The 27,166-nt window shown below is 47.3% G+C and overlaps 20 non-coding genes and 2 pseudogenes across 20 annotated transcripts; all 22 read right to left on the reverse strand.

Annotated features, from left to right (window-relative positions):
- Positions 1–316: 316 nt before the first annotated feature.
- LOC120925543 lies at positions 317–480 on the reverse strand. The gene has a single exon (XR_005746794.1). It is a non-coding gene; the product is annotated as a U1 spliceosomal RNA (small nuclear RNA).
- Positions 481–1,030: 550 nt separating this feature from the next.
- Positions 1,031–1,194, reverse strand: LOC120925590. The gene has a single exon (XR_005746838.1). It is a non-coding gene; the product is annotated as a U1 spliceosomal RNA (small nuclear RNA).
- A 550-nt stretch (positions 1,195–1,744) lies between these two features.
- LOC120925544 lies at positions 1,745–1,908 on the reverse strand. The gene has a single exon (XR_005746795.1). It is a non-coding gene; the product is annotated as a U1 spliceosomal RNA (small nuclear RNA).
- A 550-nt stretch (positions 1,909–2,458) lies between these two features.
- LOC120925545 lies at positions 2,459–2,622 on the reverse strand. Its single transcript, XR_005746796.1, has one exon. It is a non-coding gene; the product is annotated as a U1 spliceosomal RNA (small nuclear RNA).
- Positions 2,623–3,175: 553 nt separating this feature from the next.
- On the reverse strand, positions 3,176–3,339 carry LOC120925595. Its single transcript, XR_005746842.1, has one exon. It is a non-coding gene; the product is annotated as a U1 spliceosomal RNA (small nuclear RNA).
- Positions 3,340–3,883: 544 nt separating this feature from the next.
- Positions 3,884–4,047, reverse strand: LOC120925546. Its single transcript, XR_005746797.1, has one exon. It is a non-coding gene; the product is annotated as a U1 spliceosomal RNA (small nuclear RNA).
- A 553-nt stretch (positions 4,048–4,600) lies between these two features.
- LOC120925547 lies at positions 4,601–4,764 on the reverse strand. Its single transcript, XR_005746798.1, has one exon. It is a non-coding gene; the product is annotated as a U1 spliceosomal RNA (small nuclear RNA).
- Positions 4,765–5,317: 553 nt separating this feature from the next.
- Positions 5,318–5,481, reverse strand: LOC120925548. The gene has a single exon (XR_005746799.1). It is a non-coding gene; the product is annotated as a U1 spliceosomal RNA (small nuclear RNA).
- Positions 5,482–6,025: 544 nt separating this feature from the next.
- On the reverse strand, positions 6,026–6,176 carry LOC120925628 (annotated as a pseudogene).
- Positions 6,177–18,287: 12,111 nt separating this feature from the next.
- LOC120925730 lies at positions 18,288–18,404 on the reverse strand (annotated as a pseudogene).
- A 550-nt stretch (positions 18,405–18,954) lies between these two features.
- LOC120925549 lies at positions 18,955–19,118 on the reverse strand. The gene has a single exon (XR_005746800.1). It is a non-coding gene; the product is annotated as a U1 spliceosomal RNA (small nuclear RNA).
- Positions 19,119–19,674: 556 nt separating this feature from the next.
- On the reverse strand, positions 19,675–19,838 carry LOC120925550. Its single transcript, XR_005746801.1, has one exon. It is a non-coding gene; the product is annotated as a U1 spliceosomal RNA (small nuclear RNA).
- A 547-nt stretch (positions 19,839–20,385) lies between these two features.
- On the reverse strand, positions 20,386–20,549 carry LOC120925551. The gene has a single exon (XR_005746802.1). It is a non-coding gene; the product is annotated as a U1 spliceosomal RNA (small nuclear RNA).
- A 550-nt stretch (positions 20,550–21,099) lies between these two features.
- On the reverse strand, positions 21,100–21,263 carry LOC120925552. The gene has a single exon (XR_005746803.1). It is a non-coding gene; the product is annotated as a U1 spliceosomal RNA (small nuclear RNA).
- A 553-nt stretch (positions 21,264–21,816) lies between these two features.
- Positions 21,817–21,980, reverse strand: LOC120925553. Its single transcript, XR_005746804.1, has one exon. It is a non-coding gene; the product is annotated as a U1 spliceosomal RNA (small nuclear RNA).
- A 553-nt stretch (positions 21,981–22,533) lies between these two features.
- LOC120925554 lies at positions 22,534–22,697 on the reverse strand. The gene has a single exon (XR_005746805.1). It is a non-coding gene; the product is annotated as a U1 spliceosomal RNA (small nuclear RNA).
- A 553-nt stretch (positions 22,698–23,250) lies between these two features.
- LOC120925555 lies at positions 23,251–23,414 on the reverse strand. The gene has a single exon (XR_005746806.1). It is a non-coding gene; the product is annotated as a U1 spliceosomal RNA (small nuclear RNA).
- Positions 23,415–23,967: 553 nt separating this feature from the next.
- On the reverse strand, positions 23,968–24,131 carry LOC120925556. Its single transcript, XR_005746807.1, has one exon. It is a non-coding gene; the product is annotated as a U1 spliceosomal RNA (small nuclear RNA).
- Positions 24,132–24,684: 553 nt separating this feature from the next.
- On the reverse strand, positions 24,685–24,848 carry LOC120925557. Its single transcript, XR_005746808.1, has one exon. It is a non-coding gene; the product is annotated as a U1 spliceosomal RNA (small nuclear RNA).
- Positions 24,849–25,395: 547 nt separating this feature from the next.
- LOC120925558 lies at positions 25,396–25,559 on the reverse strand. The gene has a single exon (XR_005746809.1). It is a non-coding gene; the product is annotated as a U1 spliceosomal RNA (small nuclear RNA).
- A 553-nt stretch (positions 25,560–26,112) lies between these two features.
- Positions 26,113–26,276, reverse strand: LOC120925559. The gene has a single exon (XR_005746810.1). It is a non-coding gene; the product is annotated as a U1 spliceosomal RNA (small nuclear RNA).
- A 550-nt stretch (positions 26,277–26,826) lies between these two features.
- Positions 26,827–26,990, reverse strand: LOC120925560. The gene has a single exon (XR_005746811.1). It is a non-coding gene; the product is annotated as a U1 spliceosomal RNA (small nuclear RNA).
- Positions 26,991–27,166: the final 176 nt, after the last annotated feature.

Here is a 27,166-nt window from a genome sequence, read left to right on the forward strand (position 1 = left end):
AGCAGCACATATATTTGCATAGAGGGGCGGAAATGAAGTGTTCAGACACAATGCAGATTTCCTTCTGAGAAACGAGGCCTGCTGCGTAGAGATATGGAAGCATGCAGCATCGAACGAAGAGATACATGGGATGGATCCAGGACAACAAGTGGCGAACGTGCTGAACTATTGTAGAAGGCTGCAGAAACACCTGAGAAAAGAAACAGCAGGGGAAGAAAGAAACACGGCAAAGTCTGTTGTTGCTGCTGCTGCTGTTGTTGTTGTTGCTGCTGCTTCTGCTTCTTTTTCTTCAAATCTATCTTTTACCAGGAATAATCAGGGGAAAGCGCGAACGCAGTCCCCCACTACCACAAATTATGCAGTCGAGTTTCCCGCATTTGGGGAAATCGCAGGGGTCAGCACAGCCGGAGTGCAATGGCCGAGCCTCGCCCTGGGAGAACCGCCTTCATGATCATGGTGTCTCCCCTGCCAGGTAAGTATGAGTTGGAATCATCACTCTAGCAGCCCCCGGTCAGGGGAACATCTCTTCCTGGTTATGGAGGGGCTTTCTGGGTGCTTGCTGGCTGGTCAACTAGCCTCAATCAGAGCTATTCCACGCTCGTCGCCGCCGCCGCCGCCACTTTTGAACAGGAAACTGTCTGTACCTGGGGAGGAGGCCTCTGAAATGTCTTCAGGATGCCAGGGCTATCAGACAGTCTTCCCGGACGACACTGCAGCAGCACATATATTTGCATAGAGGGGCGGAAATGAAGTGTTCAGACACAATGCAGATTTCCTTCTGAGAAACGAGGCCTGCTGCGTAGAGATATGGAAGCATGCAGCATCGAACGAAGAGATACATGGGATGGATCCAGGACAACAAGTGGCGAACGTGCTGAACTATTGTAGAAGGCTGCAGAAACACCTGAGAAAAGAAACAGCAGGGGAAGAAAGAAACACGGCAATGTCTGTTGTTGCTGCTGCTGCTGTTGTTGTTGTTGCTGCTGCTTCTGCTTCTTTTTCTTCAAATCTATCTTTTACCAGGAATAATCAGGGGAAAGCGCGAACGCAGTGCCCCACTACCACAAATTATGCAGTCGAGTTTCCCGCATTTGGGGAAATCGCAGGGGTCAGCACAGCCGGAGTGCAATGGCCGAGCCTCGCCCTGGGAGAACCGCCTTCATGATCATGGTGTCTCCCCTGCCAGGTAAGTATGAGTTGGAATCATCACTCTAGCAGCCCCCGGTCAGGGGAACATCTCTTCCTGGTTATGGAGGGGCTTTCTGGGTGCTTGCTGGCTGGTCAACTAGCCTCAATCAGAGCTATTCCACGCTCGTCGCCGCCGCCGCCGCCACTTTTGAACAGGAAACTGTCTGTACCTGGGGAGGAGGCCTCTGAAATGTCTTCAGGATGCCAGGGCTATCAGACAGTCTTCCCGGACGACACTGCAGCAGCACATATATTTGCATAGAGGGGCGGAAATGAAGTGTTCAGACACAATGCAGATTTCCTTCTGAGAAACAAGCTCTGCTGCGTAGAGATATGGAAGCATGCAGCATCGAACGAAGAGATACATGGGATGGATCCAGCACAACAAGTGGCGAACGTGCTGAACTATTGTAGAAGGCTGCAGAAACACCTGAGAAAAGAAACAGCAGGGGAAGAAAGAAACACGGCAAAGTCTGTTGTTGCTGCTGCTGCTTTTGTTGTTGTTGCTGCTGCTTCTGCTTCTTTTTCTTCAAATCTATCTTTTACCAGGAATAATCAGGGGAAAGCGCGAACGCAGTCCCCCACTACCACAAATTATGCAGTCGAGTTTCCCGCATTTGGGGAAATCGCAGGGGTCAGCACAGCCGGAGTGCAATGGCCGAGCCTCGCCCTGGGAGAACCGCCTTCATGATCATGGTGTCTCCCCTGCCAGGTAAGTATGAGTTGGAATCATCACTCTAGCAGCCCCCGGTCAGGGGAACATCTCTTCCTGGTTATGGAGGGGCTTTCTGGGTGCTTGCTGGCTGGTCAACTAGCCTCAATCAGAGCTATTCCACGCTCGTCGCCGCCGCCGCCGCCACTTTTGAACAGGAAACTGTCTGTACCTGGGGAGGAGGCCTCTGAAATGTCTTCAGGATGCCAGGGCTATCAGACAGTCTTCCCGGACGACACTGCAGCAGCACATATATTTGCATAGAGGGGCGGAAATGAAGTGTTCAGACACAATGCAGATTTCCTTCTGAGAAACGAGGCCTGCTGCGTAGAGATATGGAAGCATGCAGCATCGAACGAAGAGATACATGGGATGGATCCAGGACAACAAGTGGCGAACGTGCTGAACTATTGTAGAAGGCTGCAGAAACACCTGAGAAAAGAAACAGCAGGGGAAGAAAGAAACACGGCAAAGTCTGTTGTTGCTGCTGCTGCTGTTGTTGTTGTTGCTGCTGCTTCTGCTTCTTTTTCTTCAAATCTATCTTTTACCAGGAATAATCAGGGGAAAGCGCGAACGCAGTCCCCCACTACCACAAATTATGCAGTCGAGTTTCCCGCATTTGGGGAAATCGCAGGGGTCAGCACAGCCGGAGTGCAATGGCCGAGCCTCGCCCTGGGAGAACCGCCTTCATGATCATGGTGTCTCCCCTGCCAGGTAAGTATGAGTTGGAATCATCACTCTAGCAGCCCCCGGTCAGGGGAACATCTCTTCCTGGTTATGGAGGGGCTTTCTGGGTGCTTGCTGGCTGGTCAACTAGCCTCAATCAGAGCTATTCCACGCTCGTCGCCGCCGCCGCCGCCACTTTTGAACAGGAAACTGTCTGTACCTGGGGAGGAGGCCTCTGAAATGTCTTCAGGATGCCAGGGCTATCAGACAGTCTTCCCGGACGACACTGCAGCAGCACATATATTTGCATAGAGGGGCGGAAATGAAGTGTTCAGACACAATGCAGATTTCCTTCTGAGAAACGAGGCCTGCTGCGTAGAGATATGGAAGCATGCAGCATCGAACGAAGAGATACATGGGATGGATCCAGGACAACAAGTGGCGAACGTGCTGAACTATTGTAGAAGGCTGCAGAAACACCTGAGAAAAGAAACAGCAGGGGAAGAAAGAAACACGGCAAAGTCTGTTGTTGCTGCTGCTGCTGCTGTTGTTGTTGTTGCTGCTGCTTCTGCTTCTTTTTCTTCAAATCTATCTTTTACCAGGAATAATCAGGGGAAAGCGCGAACGCAGTCCCCCACTACCACAAATTATGCAGTCGAGTTTCCCGCATTTGGGGAAATCTTAGGGGTCAGCACAGCCGGAGTGCAATGGCCGAGCCTCGCCCTGGGAGAACCGCCTTCATGATCATGGTGTCTCCCCTGCCAGGTAAGTATGAGTTGGAATCATCACTCTAGCAGCCCCCGGTCAGGGGAACATCTCTTCCTGGTTATGGAGGGGCTTTCTGGGTGCTTGCTGGCTGGTCAACTAGCCTCAATCAGAGCTATTCCACGCTCGTCGCCGCCGCCACTTTTGAACAGGAAACTGTCTGTACCTGGGGAGGAGGCCTCTGAAATGTCTTCAGGATGCCAGGGCTATCAGACAGTCTTCCCGGACGACACTGCAGCAGCACATATATTTGCATAGAGGGGCGGAAATGAAGTGTTCAGACACAATGCAGATTTCCTTCTGAGAAACGAGGCCTGCTGCGTAGAGATATGGAAGCATGCAGCATCGAACGAAGAGATACATGGGATGGATCCAGGACAACAAGTGGCGAACGTGCTGAACTATTGTAGAAGGCTGCAGAAACACCTGAGAAAAGAAACAGCAGGGGAAGAAAGAAACACGGCAAAGTCTGTTGTTGCTGCTGCTGCTGTTGTTGTTGTTGCTGCTGCTTCTGCTTCTTTTTCTTCAAATCTATCTTTTACCAGGAATAATCAGGGGAAAGCGCGAACGCAGTCCCCCACTACCACAAATTATGCAGTCGAGTTTCCCGCATTTGGGGAAATCGCAGGGGTCAGCACAGCCGGAGTGCAATGGCCGAGCCTCGCCCTGGGAGAACCGCCTTCATGATCATGGTGTCTCCCCTGCCAGGTAAGTATGAGTTGGAATCATCACTCTAGCAGCCCCCGGTCAGGGGAACATCTCTTCCTGGTTATGGAGGGGCTTTCTGGGTGCTTGCTGGCTGGTCAACTAGCCTCAATCAGAGCTATTCCACGCTCGTCGCCGCCGCCGCCGCCACTTTTGAACAGGAAACTGTCTGTACCTGGGGAGGAGGCCTCTGAAATGTCTTCAGGATGCCAGGGCTATCAGACAGTCTTCCCGGACGACACTGCAGCAGCACATATATTTGCATAGAGGGGCGGAAATGAAGTGTTCAGACACAATGCAGATTTCCTTCTGAGAAACGAGGCCTGCTGCGTAGAGATATGGAAGCATGCAGCATCGAACGAAGAGATACATGGGATGGATCCAGGACAACAAGTGGCGAACGTGCTGAACTATTGTAGAAGGCTGCAGAAACACCTGAGAAAAGAAACAGCAGGGGAAGAAAGAAACACGGCAAAGTCTGTTGTTGCTGCTGCTGCTGCTGTTGTTGTTGTTGCTGCTGCTTCTGCTTCTTTTTCTTCAAATCTATCTTTTACCAGGAATAATCAGGGGAAAGCGCGAACGCAGTCCCCCACTACCACAAATTATGCAGTCGAGTTTCCCGCATTTGGGGAAATCGCAGGGGTCAGCACAGCCGGAGTGCAATGGCCGAGCCTCGCCCTGGGAGAACCGCCTTCATGATCATGGTGTCTCCCCTGCCAGGTAAGTATGAGTTGGAATCATCACTCTAGCAGCCCCCGGTCAGGGGAACATCTCTTCCTGGTTATGGAGGGGCTTTCTGGGTGCTTGCTGGCTGGTCAACTAGCCTCAATCAGAGCTATTCCACGCTCGTCGCCGCCGCCGCCGCCACTTTTGAACAGGAAACTGTCTGTACCTGGGGAGGAGGCCTCTGAAATGTCTTCAGGATGCCAGGGCTATCAGACAGTCTTCCCGGACGACACTGCAGCAGCACATATATTTGCATAGAGGGGCGGAAATGAAGTGTTCAGACACAATGCAGATTTCCTTCTGAGAAACGAGGCCTGCTGCGTAGAGATATGGAAGCATGCAGCATTGAACGAAGAGATACATGGGATGGATCCAGGACAACAAGTGGCGAACGTGCTGAACTATTGTAGAAGGCTGCAGAAACACCTGAGAAAAGAAACAGCAGGGGAAGAAAGAAACACGGCAAAGTCTGTTGTTGCTGCTGCTGCTGCTGTTGTTGTTGTTGCTGCTGCTTCTGCTTCTTTTTCTTCAAATCTATCTTTTACCAGGAATAATCAGGGGAAAGCGCGAACGCAGTCCCCCACTACCACAAATTATGCAGTCGAGTTTCCCGCATTTGGGGAAATCGCAGGGGTCAGCACAGCCGGAGTGCAATGGCCGAGCCTCGCCCTGGGAGAACCGCCTTCATGATCATGGTGTCTCCCCTGCCAGGTAAGTATGAGTTGGAATCATCACTCTAGCAGCCCCCGGTCAGGGGAACATCTCTTCCTGGTTATGGAGGGGCTTTCTGGGTGCTTGCTGGCTGGTCAACTAGCCTCAATCAGAGCTATTCCACGCTCGTCGCCGCCGCCGCCGCCACTTTTGAACAGGAAACTGTCTGTACCTGGGGAGGAGGCCTCTGAAATGTCTTCAGGATGCCAGGGCTATCAGACAGTCTTCCCGGACGACACTGCAGCAGCACATATATTTGCATAGAGGGGCGGAAATTAAGTGTTCAGACACAATGCAGATTTCCTTCTGAGAAACGAGGCCTGCTGCGTAGAGATATGGAAGCATGCAGCATCGAACGAAGAGATACATGGGATGGATCCAGGACAACAAGTGGCGAACGTGCTGAACTATTGTAGAAGGCTGCAGAAACACCTGAGAAAAGAAACAGCAGGGGAAGAAAGAAACACGGCAAAGTCTGTTGTTGCTGCTGCTGCTGTTGTTGTTGTTGCTTCTGCTTCTTTTTCTTCAAATCTATCTTTTACCAGGAATAATCAGGGGAAAGCACGAACGCAGTCCCCCACTACCACAAATTATGCAGTCGAGTTTCCCGCATTTGGGGAAATCGCAGGGGTCAGCACAGCCGGAGTGCAATGGCCGAGCCTCGCCCTGGGAGAACTTTTTTTTTTTTTTGTTTGTTTTTTTTTTTTTTAAAAGCTTTATTTAAAACGTCACATATATACATAGTCACATTTCAAGAAAAAAATATTTACAAAGATTTGTACAATGCCATTTTACATACTTTTCCATATCGTTTTGCAAATCCAATTATAAACTGGCAAACCAACATTTCCATTTTGTATGTTTCCAGTTAAACTCTGCCTTTTCTTCTCCCATTTGTTTTTGATCCAGAAAAAAAACAAATTCACATTTGGAAATTACAATTGTGCATGCCTTGCTAACCGGTATGACTTCATTTTTAAAAACTAAAAGGTTACGGACGTCCCATAAAACTTCTTTTAATATGCAAAAGAAAATCCATGCCACCCTTGCTTTGTATTTATTCTTAATTTTCAGTGCCGTGTTAAACAAAAAATAATCTAGCCATGTCACCCCCGCTACTTCTGCCAGAAAAGGCTTAAAGTTATCCCTGACTTTGGACGCAAAATCACAATACCAGAACAAATGTTTAACCGTTTCTCTCCCCCCACAATCAGATCGAGGGCATTGCTCTGTTGCAGTAAGGTGTCTGGATTCCAAGAAATTTCTGGTTGGCAAGCATTCGTGTAAGCCCATCCATACAATGTCCCACTGTCTTTTTGTGACCCCTTTTACCTGTGCCTTTTTCCACACTAAACTGCTCTGGCTAGAGTTTAATCCCGATATAGGTGACACCAGTTCTTCCCTTTTTAGCCAGTTCTTGATTAATTGTTTGTTCCCCATCTTCTCTCCTAGTACATCCAAATGATTCACTTCTTTAAATTTCTTCAGAATTTAGTAAAATGGAGGGACCACTAGTGCATATGGTTTTGTTAGATCTTTTTGAACTAGTCCCCATTTAATGAACCACCAACCTGCTAAATACCTTATCATAATTGCTGTCCGATCACCCTCTTTCAACATTCTGATAATAAGGCACCAGTAGTGCAAGTGTATAAATTCCCTTATATTCGGGAAATCAAACCCACCATTAGCTTGTGTCAGCATTATTTTAGATCGGGATAATCGCTCCATGTTAGAGCCCCAAAAAAACAAGAAAATTTGTCTTGTAATCCTTTGTATCCACAAATCTGAAGGTGGAAACACTAGTGAGGTATACAGTAACAGGGGTAATATAATTGCTTTCACAACTAAAGTTTTCCCAGACAGTGTAAGTTCTCTTAATTTCCATAAGTTCAGTTTCCTATTTATATTAGCAGACAAGTCCTTTAAACTCGTCTCACCTTTCAAATCCCTATCAAAGGTTAAGCCTAAAACCTTTGTTTCCTTCACAAAAGGGATACCTTCCGTCTGGACTTCAACCTCCCTCCCCAGGCTACATAGACTGCTTTTACTCCAATTAACTGCCATTCCTGATGTTGAACAAAAGATTTTAACATGTAAATTGGCTCTATTCAGCTCTTGTTGTGTCTGTCCCAAGAAGACAAGGTCATCCATATAGGCCAGTGATGGCGAACCTTTTTGAGCCCGAGTGCCCAAACTGCAACACAAAACCTAATTTTTTTTTGAAGTGCCAACACTGCAATTAAACATGAATACCAAGGTTTTCGTTTAGAAAAATCAACTCGTACACTTGTCCAAACTAATTAACAGCTTTTGTTTTAAAAGAAAAACACAATAACAGAGCTTTCTATTAAACATTTTTTTTTTATTGAAAAAGATTCTCAACAACTGTACTTGTGCATGTATTTTTGGATAAGGATACATTTGCAGATCGCTGGTAAAGATGCCTTTGCTGATCGCTGGTAAGGATGCCTTTGCTAGGCATTTTCAAAGATGGCTTTGCTGGGCATTTCCAAAGATGGCTTTGCTGGGCATTTTCAAAGATGACTTTGCTGGCCATTTTCAAAGATGACTTTGCTGGGCATTTTCAAAGATGACTTTGCTGGGCATTTCCAAAGATGGCTTTGCTGGGCATTTCCAAAGATGGCTTTGCTGGGCATTTCCAAAGATGGCTTTGCTGGGCATTTCCAAAGATGGCTTTGCTGGGCATTTCCAAAGATGGCTTTGCTGGGCATTTCCAAAGATGGCTTTGCTGGGCATTATTAAAGATGCCTTGGTAAGGCATCTTTAAAGATGCCATTGCTGGGCATTTTTAAAGATGCCTTGTCTGGGCATTGGTAAAGATTGGTAAAGATGCCTTGGTTGGGCATTAGATGCCTTGGCTGGGCATTGGTAAAGATGCATTTGCTTACACAAGGGATAGAGATCTACAATGCTGTGATGGGTACAGGCACAGTATACTTTGCATAGCTAAAAGACATTATTGAACATAAGCAGAGGATGAGTCTAATGATCTATTGCTGGGCATTATTAAAGATGCCTTGGCTGGGCATTGGTAAAGATGCCTTAGCTGGGCATTGGTAAAGATGCCATGGCTGGGCATTATTAAAGATGCCATGACTGGGCATTTTTAAAGATGCCTTGGCTGGGCATTGGTAAAGATGCCTTGCCTGGGCATTATTAAAGATGCCATTGCTGGGCATTTTTAAAGATGCCTTGGCTGGGCATTGGTAAAGATGCCTTGCCTGGGCATTATTAAAGATGCCATTGCTGGGCATTTTTAAAGATGCCTTGGCTGGGCATTGGTAAAGATGCCTTGCCTGGGCATTATTAAAGATGCCATTGCTGGGCATTTTTAAAGATGCCTTGGCTGGGCATTGGTAAAGATGCCTTGCCTGGGCATTATTAAAGATGCCATTGCTGGGCATTTTTAAAGATGCCTTGGCTGGGCATTGGTAAAGATGCCTTGCCTGGGCATTATTAAAGATGCCATTGCTGGGCATTTTTAAAGATGCCTTGGCTGGGCATTGGTAAAGATGCCTTGCCTGGGCATTATTAAAGATGCCATTGCTGGGCATTTTTAAAGATGCCTTGGCTGGGCATTGGTAAAGATGCCTTGCCTGGGCATTATTAAAGATGCCATTGCTGGGCATTTTTAAAGATGCCTTGGCTGGGCATTGGTAAAGATGCCTTGTCTGGGCATTGGTAAAGATGCCTTGGCTGGGCATTGGTAAAGATGCAATGACACATTTTTGTTTTTTTCATTTTAGCCCTTTGGATTCTTCTTTGCAATTCTTGTAGATTAGAATCTACAGCAGCTTCCAGACCCAGCAGAGCAGTGGGCATTATTAAAGATGCCATTGCTGGGCATTTTTAAAGATGCCTTGGCTGGGCATTGGTAAAGATGCCTTGCCTGGGCATTATTAAAGATGCCATTGCTGGGCATTTTTAAAGATGCCTTGGCTGGGCATTGGTAAAGATGCCTTGCCTGGGCATTATTAAAGATGCCATTGCTGGGCATTTTTAAAGATGCCTTGGCTGGGCATTGGTAAAGATGCCTTGCCTGGGCATTATTAAAGATGCCATTGCTGGGCATTTTTAAAGATGCCTTGGCTGGGCATTGGTAAAGATGCCTTGCCTGGGCATTATTAAAGATGCCATTGCTGGGCATTTTTAAAGATGCCTTGGCTGGGCATTGGTAAAGATGCCTTGTCTGGGCATTGGTAAAGATGCCTTGGCTGGGCATTGGTAAAGATGCAATGACACATTTTTGTTTTTTTCATTTTAGCCCTTTGGATTCTTCTTTGCAATTCTTGTAGATTAGAATCTACAGCAGCTTCCAGACCCAGCAGAGCAGTGGGCATTTTTAAAGATACCTTGGCTGGGCATTTTTAAAGATGCCTTGGCTGGGCATTGGTAAAGATGCCTTGCCTGGGCATTATTAAAGATGCCATTGCTGGTCATTTTTAAAGATGCCTTGGCTGGGCATTGGTAAAGATGCCTTGCCTGGGCATTATTAAAGATGCCATTGCTGGGCATTTTTAAAGATGCCTTGGCTGGGCATTGGTAAAGATGCCTTGCCTGGGCATTATTAAAGATGCCATTGCTGGGCATTTTTAAAGATGCCTTGGCTGGGCATTGGTAAAGATGCCTTGCCTGGGCATTATTAAAGATGCCATTGCTGGGCATTTTTAAAGATGCCTTGGCTGGGCATTGGTAAAGATGCCTTGTCTGGGCATTGGTAAAGATGCCTTGGCTGGGCATTGGTAAAGATGCAATGACACATTTTTGTTTTTTTCATTTTAGCCCTTTGGATTCTTCTTTGCAATTCTTGTAGATTAGAATCTACAGCAGCTTCCAGACCCAGCAGAGCAGTGGGCATTTTTAAAGATACCTTGGCTGGGCATTTTTAAAGATGCCTTGGCTGGGCATTGGTAAAGATGCCTTGGCTGGGCATTGGTAAAGATGCCTTGGCTGGGCATTGGTAAAGATGCCATTGCTGGGCATTTTTAAAGATACCTTGGCTGGGCATTTTTAAAGATGCCTTGGCTGGGCATTGGTAAAGATGCCTTGCCTGGGCATTATTAAAGATGCCATTGCTGGGCATTTTTAAAGATGCCTTGGCTGGGCGTTGATAAAGATTTGGGATGCTTTTGCACAATTAATGTGATTTTTGCTGTTGTATGCATGCTGATAACTTGTCAAACCTTGGCTCATACTCCGTTAGTTTGAGAGCAACACATACAGCACTCAAATCATCTGTTAGTCTATTTCTGGCATCACATTTGATATAATTCAATGCTGAAAACAGCTGCTCACAAGCATAGGATGACCCAAACAAAGTAAGGAAAGCAATCCCAAGTGTTTTCATTGCCTTAAAATTATTTGGCAGAGAATTCCACACTTTAAGTATTTCATTTTCTGAACTAGCAACTGTGCTGTCTTTGGTCATCCCTTCACACTCCATCTTTTCAAGAGTGGCACGCAGGTCAGAGAATTTATTTTTCCAGATAGAGCTTTCTTGAAATTCCAGTAGCTCCATTTCCAAATTTTCTAAATCTAACCAGTGTAAGCAGGAAAGATCAAGTTCTTCAAATTTGGCTTTATCTGGAGAAGTAAGAAAACTCAGGGTTGTTTCCATCTTACGGAACTGTACAAATCTGTTGCCAAAATTCTCCTTTGCAACTGCTATAATGCTAGAAAATTCTTTGTAGATTTCATGATGGTTTGGATTGTCTGTAAATGTTGTAGAATTTTCCAAATGCATTTTTAGATTGGGAAAATATTTCAGCTGCCCACCTTCAAGGTCTCTTTCAAAAACCTGCAGTTTTCTCTCAAATGTTCTGATATCACAAAACATTCTTTCTGCTGTTTTCCCTAAACCTTGCAGTTTTTTGTTCAGGACATTGAAGTGTATTGTAAAATCAGTAAAAAACATGAGATTGGTGAGCCAGGTCATATCAGTGAGCTGTGGATATTCCTGCCCCTTGTCATTCATAAACAGCCTAATTTCATCCAAACAGGCTACAAATCTCTCCAAGACCCGTCCTCTGCTTAGCCATCGTACATTATTGTACATAAGTAAAGTATTATACTGTGCCTGTACCTCATCAAGAAGTGCTTGAAACTGTCGAAAATTAAGAGCACGAGCCATGATGTAATTCACCATTTTTGTGACATCCTTGAGGATATCGTCTAATATTTTGCTGCTTTCCTTGGCACAAAGAGCTTCTTGATGTATAATACAATGAAATTGAATGACTGGGTGCTTTGCTTCTTTGACAAAAAACTGTATGAAACCAGATGTTACCCCCACCATGGAAGGTGCCCCGTCACTAGTAACTGAAACCACTTTTTCTGGCCTTATGTCTTGTGAGACAAAAGCCTCCATCACAGCATTGTAGATATCTATCCCTTGTGTTCTTCCAGGCAAAGACAACAGTTTCATGAGCTCCTCTCTCATGGTGTCACCAACAGCATAACGCAAAATTACTGCTAGCCTTGCATGATTATTTATGTCTGTGCTTTCATCCAAGCACATGGAGTAACAGGCTGCCTTTTGTAAGTCAGTGGTGAGCTGCTGACTAACATCACTTGCCATACGCAGGACTCTATCTTTAACAGTATTTCTGCTAAGTGGCATTTCAGAGATTCGTTGCTTAATTTTGTCCTTGTTTGGAAATTCATGAAAAAGGGAATTACTCACAGCCAACATGGCCGTTTTGATAAAATCGCCATCAGAGAGGGGCTTTCCATGTTTTGCTATGCACAGTGAAATTTCAAAGCTGGCATTTGCCAGATAATTTGTTTTAGAAAGATAGTTGCAAAAACTACGATACTGGCAGTGATATCTCTTCAATTTCCCATCAAGAAACTCTTTTCTTTCAGCTACACCAAGTTCGGCAACACTTTTGTGGTTGGTATCAAAATGACGTTTGACACTAGATGTGCGAGATACCACACTTTCACTACACAGAACACATAACGCTTTCCCATTGCGTTCAATCACTCCAAATGACTGTGTCCAGGTCTCTTGGAATGATCTTCCACTATCTGTTTTTAATTTTGCTTTTTTTGATGTACTCATTTTTGGTTGTTCATGTCTACAAAAAACACAAAATGTATAAAATAAGGATGGATGAAGCACCCAATACAAATCTATCCCTACCTACCTATACCAAAAATATTATTGCAACATTTCACAAAAAAGGTAGAACAACTCACGGTTTTGTAGACAGATATACATCGTCCAATATCCTGTGAAACAAGAAGTCGCGCTGTGCCGCTGCTGACACCGCTATGCTGGGTCTGGAAGCTGCTGTAGATTCTGAATTGCAAAGAAGAATCCCAAAGAGAGGGCTGTAATGAAAAAAAAAATATGTTTTCATTGTTGTCCATAGGGACACAGGAAACTACCATAGCCCAGGGGCCAGATGTGACCCTTAGCAACTTACGTTTCTGTAATGTAGACAGATATAAGCTCAAATCGTCCAATGTCCTGTGAAACAACAAGGCGTGCTGTGCCGCTGCTGACACCGCTCTGCTGGGTCTGAAAGCTGCTGTACATTCTACAAGATTTGCAAAGTAGAATCCCGGAGAGAGGGCTGTAATGAAAAAAAAAATATGTTTTCATTGTTGTCCATAGGGACACAGGAAACTACCGTAGCCCGGGGGCCAGATGTGACCCTTAGCAACTTACTTTTTTTAATGTAGACAGATATAAGCTCAAATCGTCCAATGTCCTGTGAAACAAGAAGTCGCGCTGTGCCGCTGCTGACACCGCTCTGCTGGGTCTGGAAGCTGCTGTAGATTCTACAAGAATTGCAAAGAAGAATCCAAAGGGCTAAAATGAAAAAAAAAAAAAGTGTGTCATTGTTGTCCATAGGCCAGGACACAGGCCCAATAACAGCAATGATGGGGGTTATATGTTTGCAAATGACACCTATGCCCAATAACAGCAAACATATTACCTCCCTCATTGCTGTTTTTGGGCCTAGGTGTCATTTGCAAACATATTACCCCCCTCATTGCTGTTATTGGGCCTAGGTGTCATTTGCAAACATATTACCCCCCTCATTTGCAATGAGGGGGGTAATATGTTTGCAAAGGACACCTAGACCCAATAACAGCAATGAGGGGGGTAATATGTTTGCAAATGACACCTAGGCCCAATAACAGCAAACATATTACCCCCCTCATTGCTGTTATTGGGCCTGGGTGTCATTTGCAAACATATTACCCCCCTCATTGCTTTTATTGGGCCTAGGTGTCCTTTGCAAACATATTACCCCCCTCATTGCTGTTATTGGGCCTGGGTGTCATTTGCAAACATATTACCCCCCTCATTGCTTTTATTGGGCCTAGGTGTCCTTTGCAAACATATTACCCCCCTCATTGCTGTTATTGGGCCTGGGTGTCATTTGCAAACATATTACCCCCCTCATTGCAAATGACACCTATGCCCAATAACAGTAATGAGGGAGGTAATATGTTTGCAAATGACACCTATGCCCAATAACAGCAAACATATTACCTCCCTCATTGCTGTTTTTGGGCCTAGGTGTCATTTGCAAACATATTACCTCCCTCATTGCTGTTATTGGGCATAGGTGTCACTTGCAATGAGGGGGGTAATATGTTTGGAAAGGACAACTAGACCCAATAACAGCAATGAGGGGGGTAATATGTTTGCAGAACAAAGTTTCCCAAGTCAGTCAGCAACTGTCAGAACACCCACCAGCGAGATTAGCTAAAGTAATTGTTCAGCAAAATTTTACATTTTAGATTGGGTGATGTTAGCAGGGCAACCCATAATAGACGTCATAAAACGACCCAGGTATCCCATGTCTAAATAGTATTCGAGTAATAAGTATTCTTACCTTTGTCTGCAGCTGAATCAAACTGCGCAATGAAGAAGATGGCTTCACGAGTCTTGCAGCTCTTTCCCGCCGTGCGTCTTCTCCTCATGCTCCCAGTCACGCCCAGCAGCACGTCAGGCAGTGGATGATCTGAGAGCTTTCATTGGGTAGCAAGCTAACACGTGACCTCCGGGCGCTCATTCTAAGTTACGCCCACTCGGACACGTCACCGCTAGCACAGGGTAGTGTGGGAAATGTAGTTTCTAGTTGCGGTTGACGATTTAATTTTTTTTTCTTTGACATTTCTGCATTGTCACCGCGTGCCCACCAAAACAGCTTGCCGTGCCGGGAGCGGCACGCGTGCCACGCGTTCGCCATCACTGATATAGGCCATGGCTTTAACCCTTTGTCCACCACCCCCTGGAATAAACATTCCTCTAAAGAGTTTGTCTTTCTGAACATTTTTCAATAACGGTTCAATAACACTTATAAACACCAAAGGGGACAGAGGACAGCCCTGTCTTACTCCCGATTTAATTATAAAGCTTTCACTTATTTTTCCATTAATGAGAATCTTACTTGTTATTCCCCTATAAAGACCTTTCATGACTGACAGGAGGTTTTCAGGGATACCCATCTTATGCATAACTTCAAAAAGAAAAGTGTGCGATACTGTATCAAACGCCTTCATCAGATCTATGCTTTCAATTACAATTGGCTGGTTATTTATTTGGGCGTAATAAATCAGGTCACGTAAGAGAATAAGGTTATCTGAGATCCTCCTGCCTGGTACAGCACATGTCTGATCAGGTCCTACCATGTCTTTCACTACCCCTCTAATGCGATTTGCAATTATTTTAGCAATCACCTTGTAATCTATGTTAAGCAGTGTTATTGGTCGCCAGTTTTTAAGATCTCTCTTGTCACCTTTTTTATATATTAGAGTGATGAAACCCTGCCTCATTGTATCCGAGATATTCCCAGTTAAAAAAATATAACGTACTAACTCCAGGATGTGATCTGCAATAAAACTCCAGGCTATCTTATAAAATTCAACAGGAAGACCATCTCCCCCTGGGGTTTTCCCCACCGCCATACTTCCCACAACTGCAAAGATTTCCTCTACTGTAACTGGACTAGACAAAAGTTCTATCCCTTCATGTGATACGTTTGACTCAAGAATAGAGCAGTACTCTGTAATTTCTTCAGTACTTCCACCCCTATGACCACAAAAAAGTTCTTTATAAAAATTTACTACTGCTGATACCATGGCTTCTCCCTTGACTTCCCCTTGTTCTGATGCTACTGATGTGAGTAAATCTTTTGTTTTAAAAGTTTTCCTAAAAAAATATCTAGTACATTTTTCCCCTTCTTCCAAGTTCTGTATTTTTGCTTTGAAAATTATACTTTTGCCTCTCTCTGTAATCAATTGTTTTTTCTCTATCCTCACTTGTGTCAGTTCTTCCTCCATATCATGGCCCATGCCCCTCAATCTAAGTAAAGTTTGAAGCCTCAGATTTATGTTTTTCTCCTTCTCTCGTCTTTCTCTCGCCATTATAAAACTTTGAGTCTGAAAGAATTTTTTAATTTGTTTTTTACACCAGTCCCACCAGTTTAAAATATTAGAGAAGTCGCTTTTCCGTAGCACCCATTTAGAAAATCTAAACTCTAATTTTCTTATTACATTAGCGTCCTCTAGCATTTTAGAATTAAGTTTCCACAACCCTTTACCGTGGACAGCATCAGGATCTATTTGAAATTCCGCCCTTACTGCGTTATGATCAGAAAATATGTTTTCAACTACAGAGAAATCAACGAGTTTCAAATTCTTACTATACAAAACGTAATCAATCCTAGATTTACACCTTCCGCTATCTGCATAAAAAGTATACCTATTTTCCCCATCTTTCTCTGCTTCCCAAGCATCACGGTAGTGCAGATCTTCAATTATCTGTGTAAGTAGAGCGGAAGACTTATCCAACCTACTTTCACTTTGCCCTATTCGGTCCTGCAGATCTCTAATTGTATTAAAGTCCCCTGCAATAATTGTGTGCATTTTCCCAGGTAGGTGCATCAATATTTCCTCTAAGAACTCAACTCTCTCCTTATTATCGGCAGGAGCATAAATGTTAAAAAGGCGTATTTTTGTCCCCAAGAACTCTAGCATAACTTGTAAACATCTACCAGGAACAATAGTTGCATAAGATACAATTTTTACAGCTCTATTTTTTATCAGTACCCCCACTCCCTCATTCCTAGAAGCATAAGCAGGTGACCATACCGCCTCCCCACATGGCCACTCCTGCTCACTAGGATATCTCTTAATGGTACATTCTTGCAGACAAATTATATCAGCTCTAAAACTTTGTAGCTCATGCATTACTGCCGCTCTTCTAGTAGAGGAGCCAATGCTCCTAACATTAATAGAAGTAACCGTTAAACTCATTACAAGTATTAAAAAGAAAAGATATGATCGATTAATGCTACCATCCATCATTACATATCACCTCCATCCTCACTACCCCTCATGTGTATAACATTTTCAAAAGCAGTTACTTGATCAAACGCTACATAATCATTAACAGGCGACCCCGTGGCATCAGGGTCCCCGAAAGCTGACATAGGAGAGAGACCCCCCACAATGTCAGACAGGCCAGAAGGAGACTCAGGTTCCGTCCTAAGACGTTTGGATGCAGAACCTTCATCGTCTTCTAGTTGGTTCTTAGAACAAGAGTTCTGTGCACAAGGCAAGGAAGTGTTTGTTTCAGTCTCTTCTGCCTCCACTCTTTCCTCCCAACTCTGGCCATTGTTCTCTCCCTCTATCTCCATATGATTGACAGTGTCCACTGTAAAAATTACCTCTGAGTTCATTTCCTCTAAAGCTGAGTCTGCACTGGGATGTTCTAGTTGTATGTCCACTTGCTGGCTGGCTGGGAGGTTTCCTGGCTGCCCCTCACCAGTGCCAGACTGATTGTCTGTGCTCTGTAGAATACCAGATTCAGTCTCCCTGCTTTTCCTCCTGGCACTCATATTGAGTCTCTGTGGTTTTGGATCAGTGTACTCTCTTGCCAAAATCTCCTGGTCAGGTCCTCCAGTTACAAGCTTCTTCTGTATAGTGTCCACACTCCTCCCAGGGGATTCCTCCTCTTGGTCTGCATTTACATCTTCAGAAGTTGCAGATTTCGGGATCTCCTCCACCCCAGCTTCCGGTAAAGTGGTTTCCATCTTCTCTTCATCTGACCGTACATTCCGTCCTCTCAACACCCCAGCGTACGAACGGGTAGCACTGGGGTTTTGTGGACATTTTCTGACCAGATGACCAGCCAATCCACAAAGATCACACACCTTACTTTTTGGGCAGCTTGCAACTGTGTGTCCGGGATTCCCACAGTTGCGGCAACAGGCTCCCTTTTCACAAGCATCTTTGGTATGTCCAAAGGTATGACAGGTACGGCAGTACGTTGGTTGGGTGGGGTAGAACAGGTATCCTCTATCACCTCCAATTGAAAACACAGGTGGAGGGTGACGAACGCCTCCAATAGCATCCGGATCTACTTTCAGACGAACACGGTAACGGATCTTACTATTCCAAACTCCAGATTTCCTATGTGTCAGCCGCTCCTCACCGTTGATGTGGGAGCAGTACCGAGATAGGAAAAACTTCAGCATTTTTGTATCCATAAAAGGGTTGTAGAGATGTACTGTCAGTGGGATCTCTCGAAGTTGGAAAAGTGGCTCCACCGTGATCCAGCAGAGTACAGGTAAGTGTTTCTTCTTCTTGCATTCCTCATAAACGTTCAAGCAGGTAGATTCCCATTGGAAAGAAACATCGTAGGTACCATTCTTGGCAAAATCTTGCACAGCGTAGATTTGATGTACATCCAGTTCCAAGGCTTTAATCAGGACTTCTTCCACCAGTATATCCGCATCCACATCCTTGATGTGAGCTGGTTCCACATGGAAACGAAGGGTTCTCTCCAATCCTTTCGCAGCCATCTTGGGTTCCTTATGTTGGTCCTGGCCCTGGGAGAACCACCTTCATGATCATGGTGTCTCCCCTGCCAGGTAAGTATGAGTTGGAATCATCACTCTAGCAGCCCCCGGTCAGGGGAACATCTCTTCCTGGTTATGGAGGGGCTTTCTGGGTGCTTGCTGGCTGGTCAACTAGCCTCAATCAGAGCTATTCCACGCTCGTCGCCGCCGCCGCCACTTTTGAACAGGAAACTGTCTGTACCTGGGGAGGAGGCCTCTGAAATGTCTTCAGGATGCCAGGGCTATCAGACAGTCTTCCCGGACGACACTGCAGCAGCACATATATTTGCATAGAGGGGCGGAAATGAAGTGTTCAGACACAATGCAGATTTCCTTCTGAGAAACGAGGCCTGCTGCGTAGAGATATGGAAGCATGCAGCATCGAACGAAGAGATACATGGGATGGATCCAGGACAACAAGTGGCGAACGTGCTGAACTATTGTAGAAGGCTGCAGAAACACCTGAGAAAAGAAACAGCAGGGGAAGAAAGAAACACGGCAAAGTCTGTTGTTGCTGCTGCTGCTGTTGTTGTTGTTGTTGCTGCTGCTTCTGCTTCTTTTTCTTCAAATCTATCTTTTACCAGGAATAATCAGGGGAAAGCGCGAACGCAGTCCCCCACTACCACAAATTATGCAGTCGAGTTTCCCGCATTTGGGGAAATCGCAGGGGTCAGCACAGCCGGAGTGCAATGGCCGAGCCTCGCCCTGGGAGAACCGCCTTCATGATCATGGTGTCTCCCCTGCCAGGTAAGTATGAGTTGGAATCATCACTCTAGCAGCCCCCGGTCAGGGGAACATCTCTTCCTGGTTATGGAGGGGCTTTCTGGGTGCTTGCTGGCTGGTCAACTAGCCTCAATCAGAGCTATTCCACGCTCGTCGCCGCCGCCGCCGCCACTTTTGAACAGGAAACTGTCTGTACCTGGGGAGGAGGCCTCTGAAATGTCTTCAGGATGCCAGGGCTATCAGACAGTCTTCCCGGACGACACTGCAGCAGCACATATATTTGCATAGAGGGGCGGAAATTAAGTGTTCAGACACAATGCAGATTTCCTTCTGAGAAACGAGGCCTGCTGCGTAGAGATATGGAAGCATGCAGCATCGAACGAAGAGATACATGGGATGGATCCAGGACAACAAGTGGCGAACGTGCTGAACTATTGTAGAAGGCTGCAGAAACACCTGAGAAAAGAAACAGCAGGGGAAGAAAGAAACACGGCAAAGTCTGTTGTTGCTGCTGCTGCTGCTGTTGTTGTTGTTGCTGCTGCTGCTTCTGCTTCTTTTTCTTCAAATCTATCTTTTACCAGGAATAATCAGGGGAAAGCGCGAACGCAGTCCCCCACTACCACAAATTATGCAGTCGAGTTTCCCGCATTTGGGGAAATCGCAGGGGTCAGCACAGCCGGAGTGCAATGGCCGAGCCTCGCCCTGGGAGAACCGCCTTCATGATCATGGTGTCTCCCCTGCCAGGTAAGTATGAGTTGGAATCATCACTCTAGCAGCCCCCGGTCAGGGGAACATCTCTTCCTGGTTATGGAGGGGCTTTCTGGGTGCTTGCTGGCTGGTCAACTAGCCTCAATCAGAGCTATTCCACGCTCGTCGCCGCCGCCGCCACTTTTGAACAGGAAACTGTCTGTACCTGGGGAGGAGGCCTCTGAAATGTCTTCAGGATGCCAGGGCTATCAGACAGTCTTCCCGGACGACACTGCAGCAGCACATATATTTGCATAGAGGGGCGGAAATGAAGTGTTCAGACACAATGCAGATTTCCTTCTGAGAAACGAGGCCTGCTGCGTAGAGATATGGAAGCATGCAGCATCGAACGAAGAGATACATGGGATGGATCCAGGACAACAAGTGGCGAACGTGCTGAACTATTGTAGAAGGCTGCAGAAACACCTGAGAAAAGAAACAGCAGGGGAAGAAAGAAACACGGCAAAGTCTGTTGTTGCTGCTGCTGCTGTTGTTGTTGTTGCTGCTGCTTCTGCTTCTTTTTCTTCAAATCTATCTTTTACCAGGAATAATCAGGGGAAAGCGCGAACGCAGTCCCCCACTACCACAAATTATGCAGTCGAGTTTCCCGCATTTGGGGAAATCGCAGGGGTCAGCACAGCCGGAGTGCAATGGCCGAGCCTCGCCCTGGGAGAACCGCCTTCATGATCATGGTGTCTCCCCTGCCAGGTAAGTATGAGTTGGAATCATCACTCTAGCAGCCCCCGGTCAGGGGAACATCTCTTCCTGGTTATGGAGGGGCTTTCTGGGTGCTTGCTGGCTGGTCAACTAGCCTCAATCAGAGCTATTCCACGCTCGTCGCCGCCGCCGCCACTTTTGAACAGGAAACTGTCTGTACCTGGGGAGGAGGCCTCTGAAATGTCTTCAGGATGCCAGGGCTATCAGACAGTCTTCCCGGACGACACTGCAGCAGCACATATATTTGCATAGAGGGGCGGAAATGAAGTGTTCAGACACAATGCAGATTTCCTTCTGAGAAACGAGGCCTGCTGCGTAGAGATATGGAAGCATGCAGCATCGAACGAAGAGATACATGGGATGGATCCAGGACAACAAGTGGCGAACGTGCTGAACTATTGTAGAAGGCTGCAGAAACACCTGAGAAAAGAAACAGCAGGGGAAGAAAGAAACACGGCAAAGTCTGTTGTTGCTGCTGCTGCTGTTGTTGTTGTTGCTGCTGCTGCTTCTGCTTCTTTTTCTTCAAATCTATCTTTTACCAGGAATAATCAGGGGAAAGCGCGAACGCAGTCCCCCACTACCACAAATTATGCAGTCGAGTTTCCCGCATTTGGGGAAATCGCAGGGGTCAGCACAGCCGGAGTGCAATGGCCGAGCCTCGCCCTGGGAGAACCGCCTTCATGATCATGGTGTCTCCCCTGCCAGGTAAGTATGAGTTGGAATCATCACTCTAGCAGCCCCCGGTCAGGGGAACATCTCTTCCTGGTTATGGAGGGGCTTTCTGGGTGCTTGCTGGCTGGTCAACTAGCCTCAATCAGAGCTATTCCACGCTCGTCGCCGCCGCCGCCACTTTTGAACAGGAAACTGTCTGTACCTGGGGAGGAGGCCTCTGAAATGTCTTCAGGATGCCAGGGCTATCAGACAGTCTTCCCGGACGACACTGCAGCAGCACATATATTTGCATAGAGGGGCGGAAATGAAGTGTTCAGACACAATGCAGATTTCCTTCTGAGAAACGAGGCCTGCTGCGTAGAGATATGGAAGCATGCAGCATCGAACGAAGAGATACATGGGATGGATCCAGGACAACAAGTGGCGAACGTGCTGAACTATTGTAGAAGGCTGCAGAAACACCTGAGAAAAGAAACAGCAGGGGAAGAAAGAAACACGGCAAAGTCTGTTGTTGCTGCTGCTGCTGCTGTTGTTGTTGTTGCTGCTGCTGCTTCTGCTTCTTTTTCTTCAAATCTATCTTTTACCAGGAATAATCAGGGGAAAGCGCGAACGCAGTCCCCCACTACCACAAATTATGCAGTCGAGTTTCCCGCATTTGGGGAAATCGCAGGGGTCAGCACAGCCGGAGTGCAATGGCCGAGCCTCGCCCTGGGAGAACCGCCTTCATGATCATGGTGTCTCCCCTGCCAGGTAAGTATGAGTTGGAATCATCACTCTAGCAGCCCCCGGTCAGGGGAACATCTCTTCCTGGTTATGGAGGGGCTTTCTGGGTGCTTGCTGGCTGGTCAACTAGCCTCAATCAGAGCTATTCCACGCTCGTCGCCGCCGCCGCCACTTTTGAACAGGAAACTGTCTGTACCTGGGGAGGAGGCCTCTGAAATGTCTTCAGGATGCCAGGGCTATCAGACAGTCTTCCCGGACGACACTGCAGCAGCACATATATTTGCATAGAGGGGCGGAAATGAAGTGTTCAGACACAATGCAGATTTCCTTCTGAGAAACGAGGCCTGCTGCGTAGAGATATGGAAGCATGCAGCATCGAACGAAGAGATACATGGGATGGATCCAGGACAACAAGTGGCGAACGTGCTGAACTATTGTAGAAGGCTGCAGAAACACCTGAGAAAAGAAACAGCAGGGGAAGAAAGAAACACGGCAAAGTCTGTTGTTGCTGCTGCTGCTGCTGTTGTTGTTGTTGCTGCTGCTGCTTCTGCTTCTTTTTCTTCAAATCTATCTTTTACCAGGAATAATCAGGGGAAAGCGCGAACGCAGTCCCCCACTACCACAAATTATGCAGTCGAGTTTCCCGCATTTGGGGAAATCGCAGGGGTCAGCACAGCCGGAGTGCAATGGCCGAGCCTCGCCCTGGGAGAACCGCCTTCATGATCATGGTGTCTCCCCTGCCAGGTAAGTATGAGTTGGAATCATCACTCTAGCAGCCCCCGGTCAGGGGAACATCTCTTCCTGGTTATGGAGGGGCTTTCTGGGTGCTTGCTGGCTGGTCAACTAGCCTCAATCAGAGCTATTCCACGCTCGTCGCCGCCGCCGCCACTTTTGAACAGGAAACTGTCTGTACCTGGGGAGGAGGCCTCTGAAATGTCTTCAGGATGCCAGGGCTATCAGACAGTCTTCCCGGACGACACTGCAGCAGCACATATATTTGCATAGAGGGGCGGAAATGAAGTGTTCAGACACAATGCAGATTTCCTTCTGAGAAACGAGGCCTGCTGCGTAGAGATATGGAAGCATGCAGCATCGAACGAAGAGATACATGGGATGGATCCAGGACAACAAGTGGCGAACGTGCTGAACTATTGTAGAAGGCTGCAGAAACACCTGAGAAAAGAAACAGCAGGGGAAGAAAGAAACACGGCAAAGTCTGTTGTTGCTGCTGCTGCTGCTGTTGTTGTTGTTGCTGCTGCTGCTTCTGCTTCTTTTTCTTCAAATCTATCTTTTACCAGGAATAATCAGGGGAAAGCGCGAACGCAGTCCCCCACTACCACAAATTATGCAGTCGAGTTTCCCGCATTTGGGGAAATCGCAGGGGTCAGCACAGCCGGAGTGCAATGGCCGAGCCTCGCCCTGGGAGAACCGCCTTCATGATCATGGTGTCTCCCCTGCCAGGTAAGTATGAGTTGGAATCATCACTCTAGCAGCCCCCGGTCAGGGGAACATCTCTTCCTGGTTATGGAGGGGCTTTCTGGGTGCTTGCTGGCTGGTCAACTAGCCTCAATCAGAGCTATTCCACGCTCGTCGCCGCCGCCGCCACTTTTGAACAGGAAACTGTCTGTACCTGGGGAGGAGGCCTCTGAAATGTCTTCAGGATGCCAGGGCTATCAGACAGTCTTCCCGGACGACACTGCAGCAGCACATATATTTGCATAGAGGGGCGGAAATGAAGTGTTCAGACACAATGCAGATTTCCTTCTGAGAAACGAGGCCTGCTGCGTAGAGATATGGAAGCATGCAGCATCGAACGAAGAGATACATGGGATGGATCCAGGACAACAAGTGGCGAACGTGCTGAACTATTGTAGAAGGCTGCAGAAACACCTGAGAAAAGAAACAGCAGGGGAAGAAAGAAACACGGCAAAGTCTGTTGTTGCTGCTGCTGCTGCTGTTGTTGTTGTTGCTGCTGCTGCTTCTGCTTCTTTTTCTTCAAATCTATCTTTTACCAGGAATAATCAGGGGAAAGCGCGAACGCAGTCCCCCACTACCACAAATTATGCAGTCGAGTTTCCCGCATTTGGGGAAATCGCAGGGGTCAGCACAGCCGGAGTGCAATGGCCGAGCCTCGCCCTGGGAGAACCGCCTTCATGATCATGGTGTCTCCCCTGCCAGGTAAGTATGAGTTGGAATCATCACTCTAGCAGCCCCCGGTCAGGGGAACATCTCTTCCTGGTTATGGAGGGGCTTTCTGGGTGCTTGCTGGCTGGTCAACTAGCCTCAATCAGAGCTATTCCACGCTCGTCGCCGCCGCCGCCGCCACTTTTGAACAGGAAACTGTCTGTACCTGGGGAGGAGGCCTCTGAAATGTCTTCAGGATGCCAGGGCTATCAGACAGTCTTCCCGGACGACACTGCAGCAGCACATATATTTGCATAGAGGGGCGGAAATGAAGTGTTCAGACACAATGCAGATTTCCTTCTGAGAAACGAGGCCTGCTGCGTAGAGATATGGAAGCATGCAGCATCGAACGAAGAGATACATGGGATGGATCCAGGACAACAAGTGGCGAACGTGCTGAACTATTGTAGAAGGCTGCAGAAACACCTGAGAAAAGAAACAGCAGGGGAAGAAAGAAACACGGCAAAGTCTGTTGTTGCTGCTGCTGCTGCTGTTGTTGTTGTTGCTGCTGCTTCTGCTTCTTTTTCTTCAAATCTATCTTTTACCAGGAATAATCAGGGGAAAGCGCGAACGCAGTCCCCCACTACCACAAATTATGCAGTCGAGTTTCCCGCATTTGGGGAAATCGCAGGGGTCAGCACAGCCGGAGTGCAATGGCCGAGCCTCGCCCTGGGAGAACCGCCTTCATGATCATGGTGTCTCCCCTGCCAGGTAAGTATGAGTTGGAATCATCACTCTAGCAGCCCCCGGTCAGGGGAACATCTCTTCCTGGTTATGGAGGGGCTTTCTGGGTGCTTGCTGGCTGGTCAACTAGCCTCAATCAGAGCTATTCCACGCTCGCCGCCGCCACTTTTGAACAGGAAACTGTCTGTACCTGGGGAGGAGGCCTCTGAAATGTCTTCAGGATGCCAGGGCTATCAGACAGTCTTCCCGGACGACACTGCAGCAGCACATATATTTGCATAGAGGGGCGGAAATGAAGTGTTCAGACACAATGCAGATTTCCTTCTGAGAAACGAGGCCTGCTGCGTAGAGATATGGAAGCATGCAGCATCGAACGAAGAGATACATGGGATGGATCCAGGACAACAAGTGGCGAACGTGCTGAACTATTGTAGAAGGCTGCAGAAACACCTGAGAAAAGAAACAGCAGGGGAAGAAAGAAACACGGCAAAGTCTGTTGTTGCTGCTGCTGCTGCTGTTGTTGTTGTTGTTGCTGCTGCTTCTGCTTCTTTTTCTTCAAATCTATCTTTTACCAGGAATAATCAGGGGAAAGCGCGAACGCAGTCCCCCACTACCACAAATTATGCAGTCGAGTTTCCCGCATTTGGGGAAATCGCAGGGGTCAGCACAGCCGGAGTGCAATGGCCGAGCCTCGCCCTGGGAGAACCGCCTTCATGATCATGGTGTCTCCCCTGCCAGGTAAGTATGAGTTGGAATCATCACTCTAGCAGCCCCCGGTCAGGGGAACATCTCTTCCTGGTTATGGAGGGGCTTTCTGGGTGCTTGCTGGCTGGTCAACTAGCCTCAATCAGAGCTATTCCACGCTCGTCGCCGCCGCCGCCGCCACTTTTGAACAGGAAACTGTCTGTACCTGGGGAGGAGGCCTCTGAAATGTCTTCAGGATGCCAGGGCTATCAGACAGTCTTCCCGGACGACACTGCAGCAGCACATATATTTGCATAGAGGGGCGGAAATGAAGTGTTCAGACACAATGCAGATTTCCTTCTGAGAAACGAGGCCTGCTGCGTAGAGATATGGAAGCATGCAGCATCGAACGAAGAGATACATGGGATGGATCCAGGACAACAAGTGGCGAACGTGCTGAACTATTGTAGAAGGCTGCAGAAACACCTGAGAAAAGAAACAGCAGGGGAAGAAAGAAACACGGCAAAGTCTGTTGTTGCTGCTGCTGCTGTTGTTGTTGTTGCTGCTGCTGCTTCTGCTTCTTTTTCTTCAAATCTATCTTTTACCAGGAATAATCAGGGGAAAGCGCGAACGCAGTCCCCCACTACCACAAATTATGCAGTCGAGTTTCCCGCATTTGGGGAAATCGCAGGGGTCAGCACAGCCGGAGTGCAATGGCCGAGCCTCGCCCTGGGAGAACCGCCTTCATGATCATGGTGTCTCCCCTGCCAGGTAAGTATGAGTTGGAATCATCACTCTAGCAGCCCCCGGTCAGGGGAACATCTCTTCCTGGTTATGGAGGGGCTTTCTGGGTGCTTGCTGGCTGGTCAACTAGCCTCAATCAGAGCTATTCCACGCTCGTCGCCGCCGCCGCCACTTTTGAACAGGAAACTGTCTGTACCTGGGGAGGAGGCCTCTGAAATGTCTTCAGGATGCCAGGGCTATCAGACAGTCTTCCCGGACGACACTGCAGCAGCACATATATTTGCATAGAGGGGCGGAAATGAAGTGTTCAGACACAATGCAGATTTCCTTCTGAGAAACGAGGCCTGCTGCGTAGAGATATGGAAGCATGCAGCATCGAACGAAGAGATACATGGGATGGATCCAGGACAACAAGTGGCGAACGTGCTGAACTATTGTAGAAGGCTGCAGAAACACCTGAGAAAAGAAACAGCAGGGGAAGAAAGAAACACGGCAAAGTCTGTTGTTGCTGCTGCTGCTGTTGTTGTTGTTGCTGCTGCTGCTTCTGCTTCTTTTTCTTCAAATCTATCTTTTACCAGGAATAATCAGGGGAAAGCGCGAACGCAGTCCCCCACTACCACAAATTATGCAGTCGAGTTTCCCGCATTTGGGGAAATCGCAGGGGTCAGCACAGCCGGAGTGCAATGGCCGAGCCTCGCCCTGGGAGAACCGCCTTCATGATCATGGTGTCTCCCCTGCCAGGTAAGTATGAGTTGGAATCATCACTCTAGCAGCCCCCGGTCAGGGGAACATCTCTTCCTGGTTATGGAGGGGCTTTCTGGGTGCTTGCTGGCTGGTCAACTAGCCTCAATCAGAGCTATTCCACGCTCGTCGCCGCCGCCGCCACTTTTGAACAGGAAACTGTCTGTACCTGGGGAGGAGGCCT

The sequence above is a fragment of the Rana temporaria genome, chromosome 1 (genome assembly GCF_905171775.1).
Source record: "Rana temporaria chromosome 1, aRanTem1.1, whole genome shotgun sequence".
NCBI classification, from domain to species: Eukaryota; Metazoa; Chordata; class Amphibia; order Anura; family Ranidae; genus Rana; species Rana temporaria.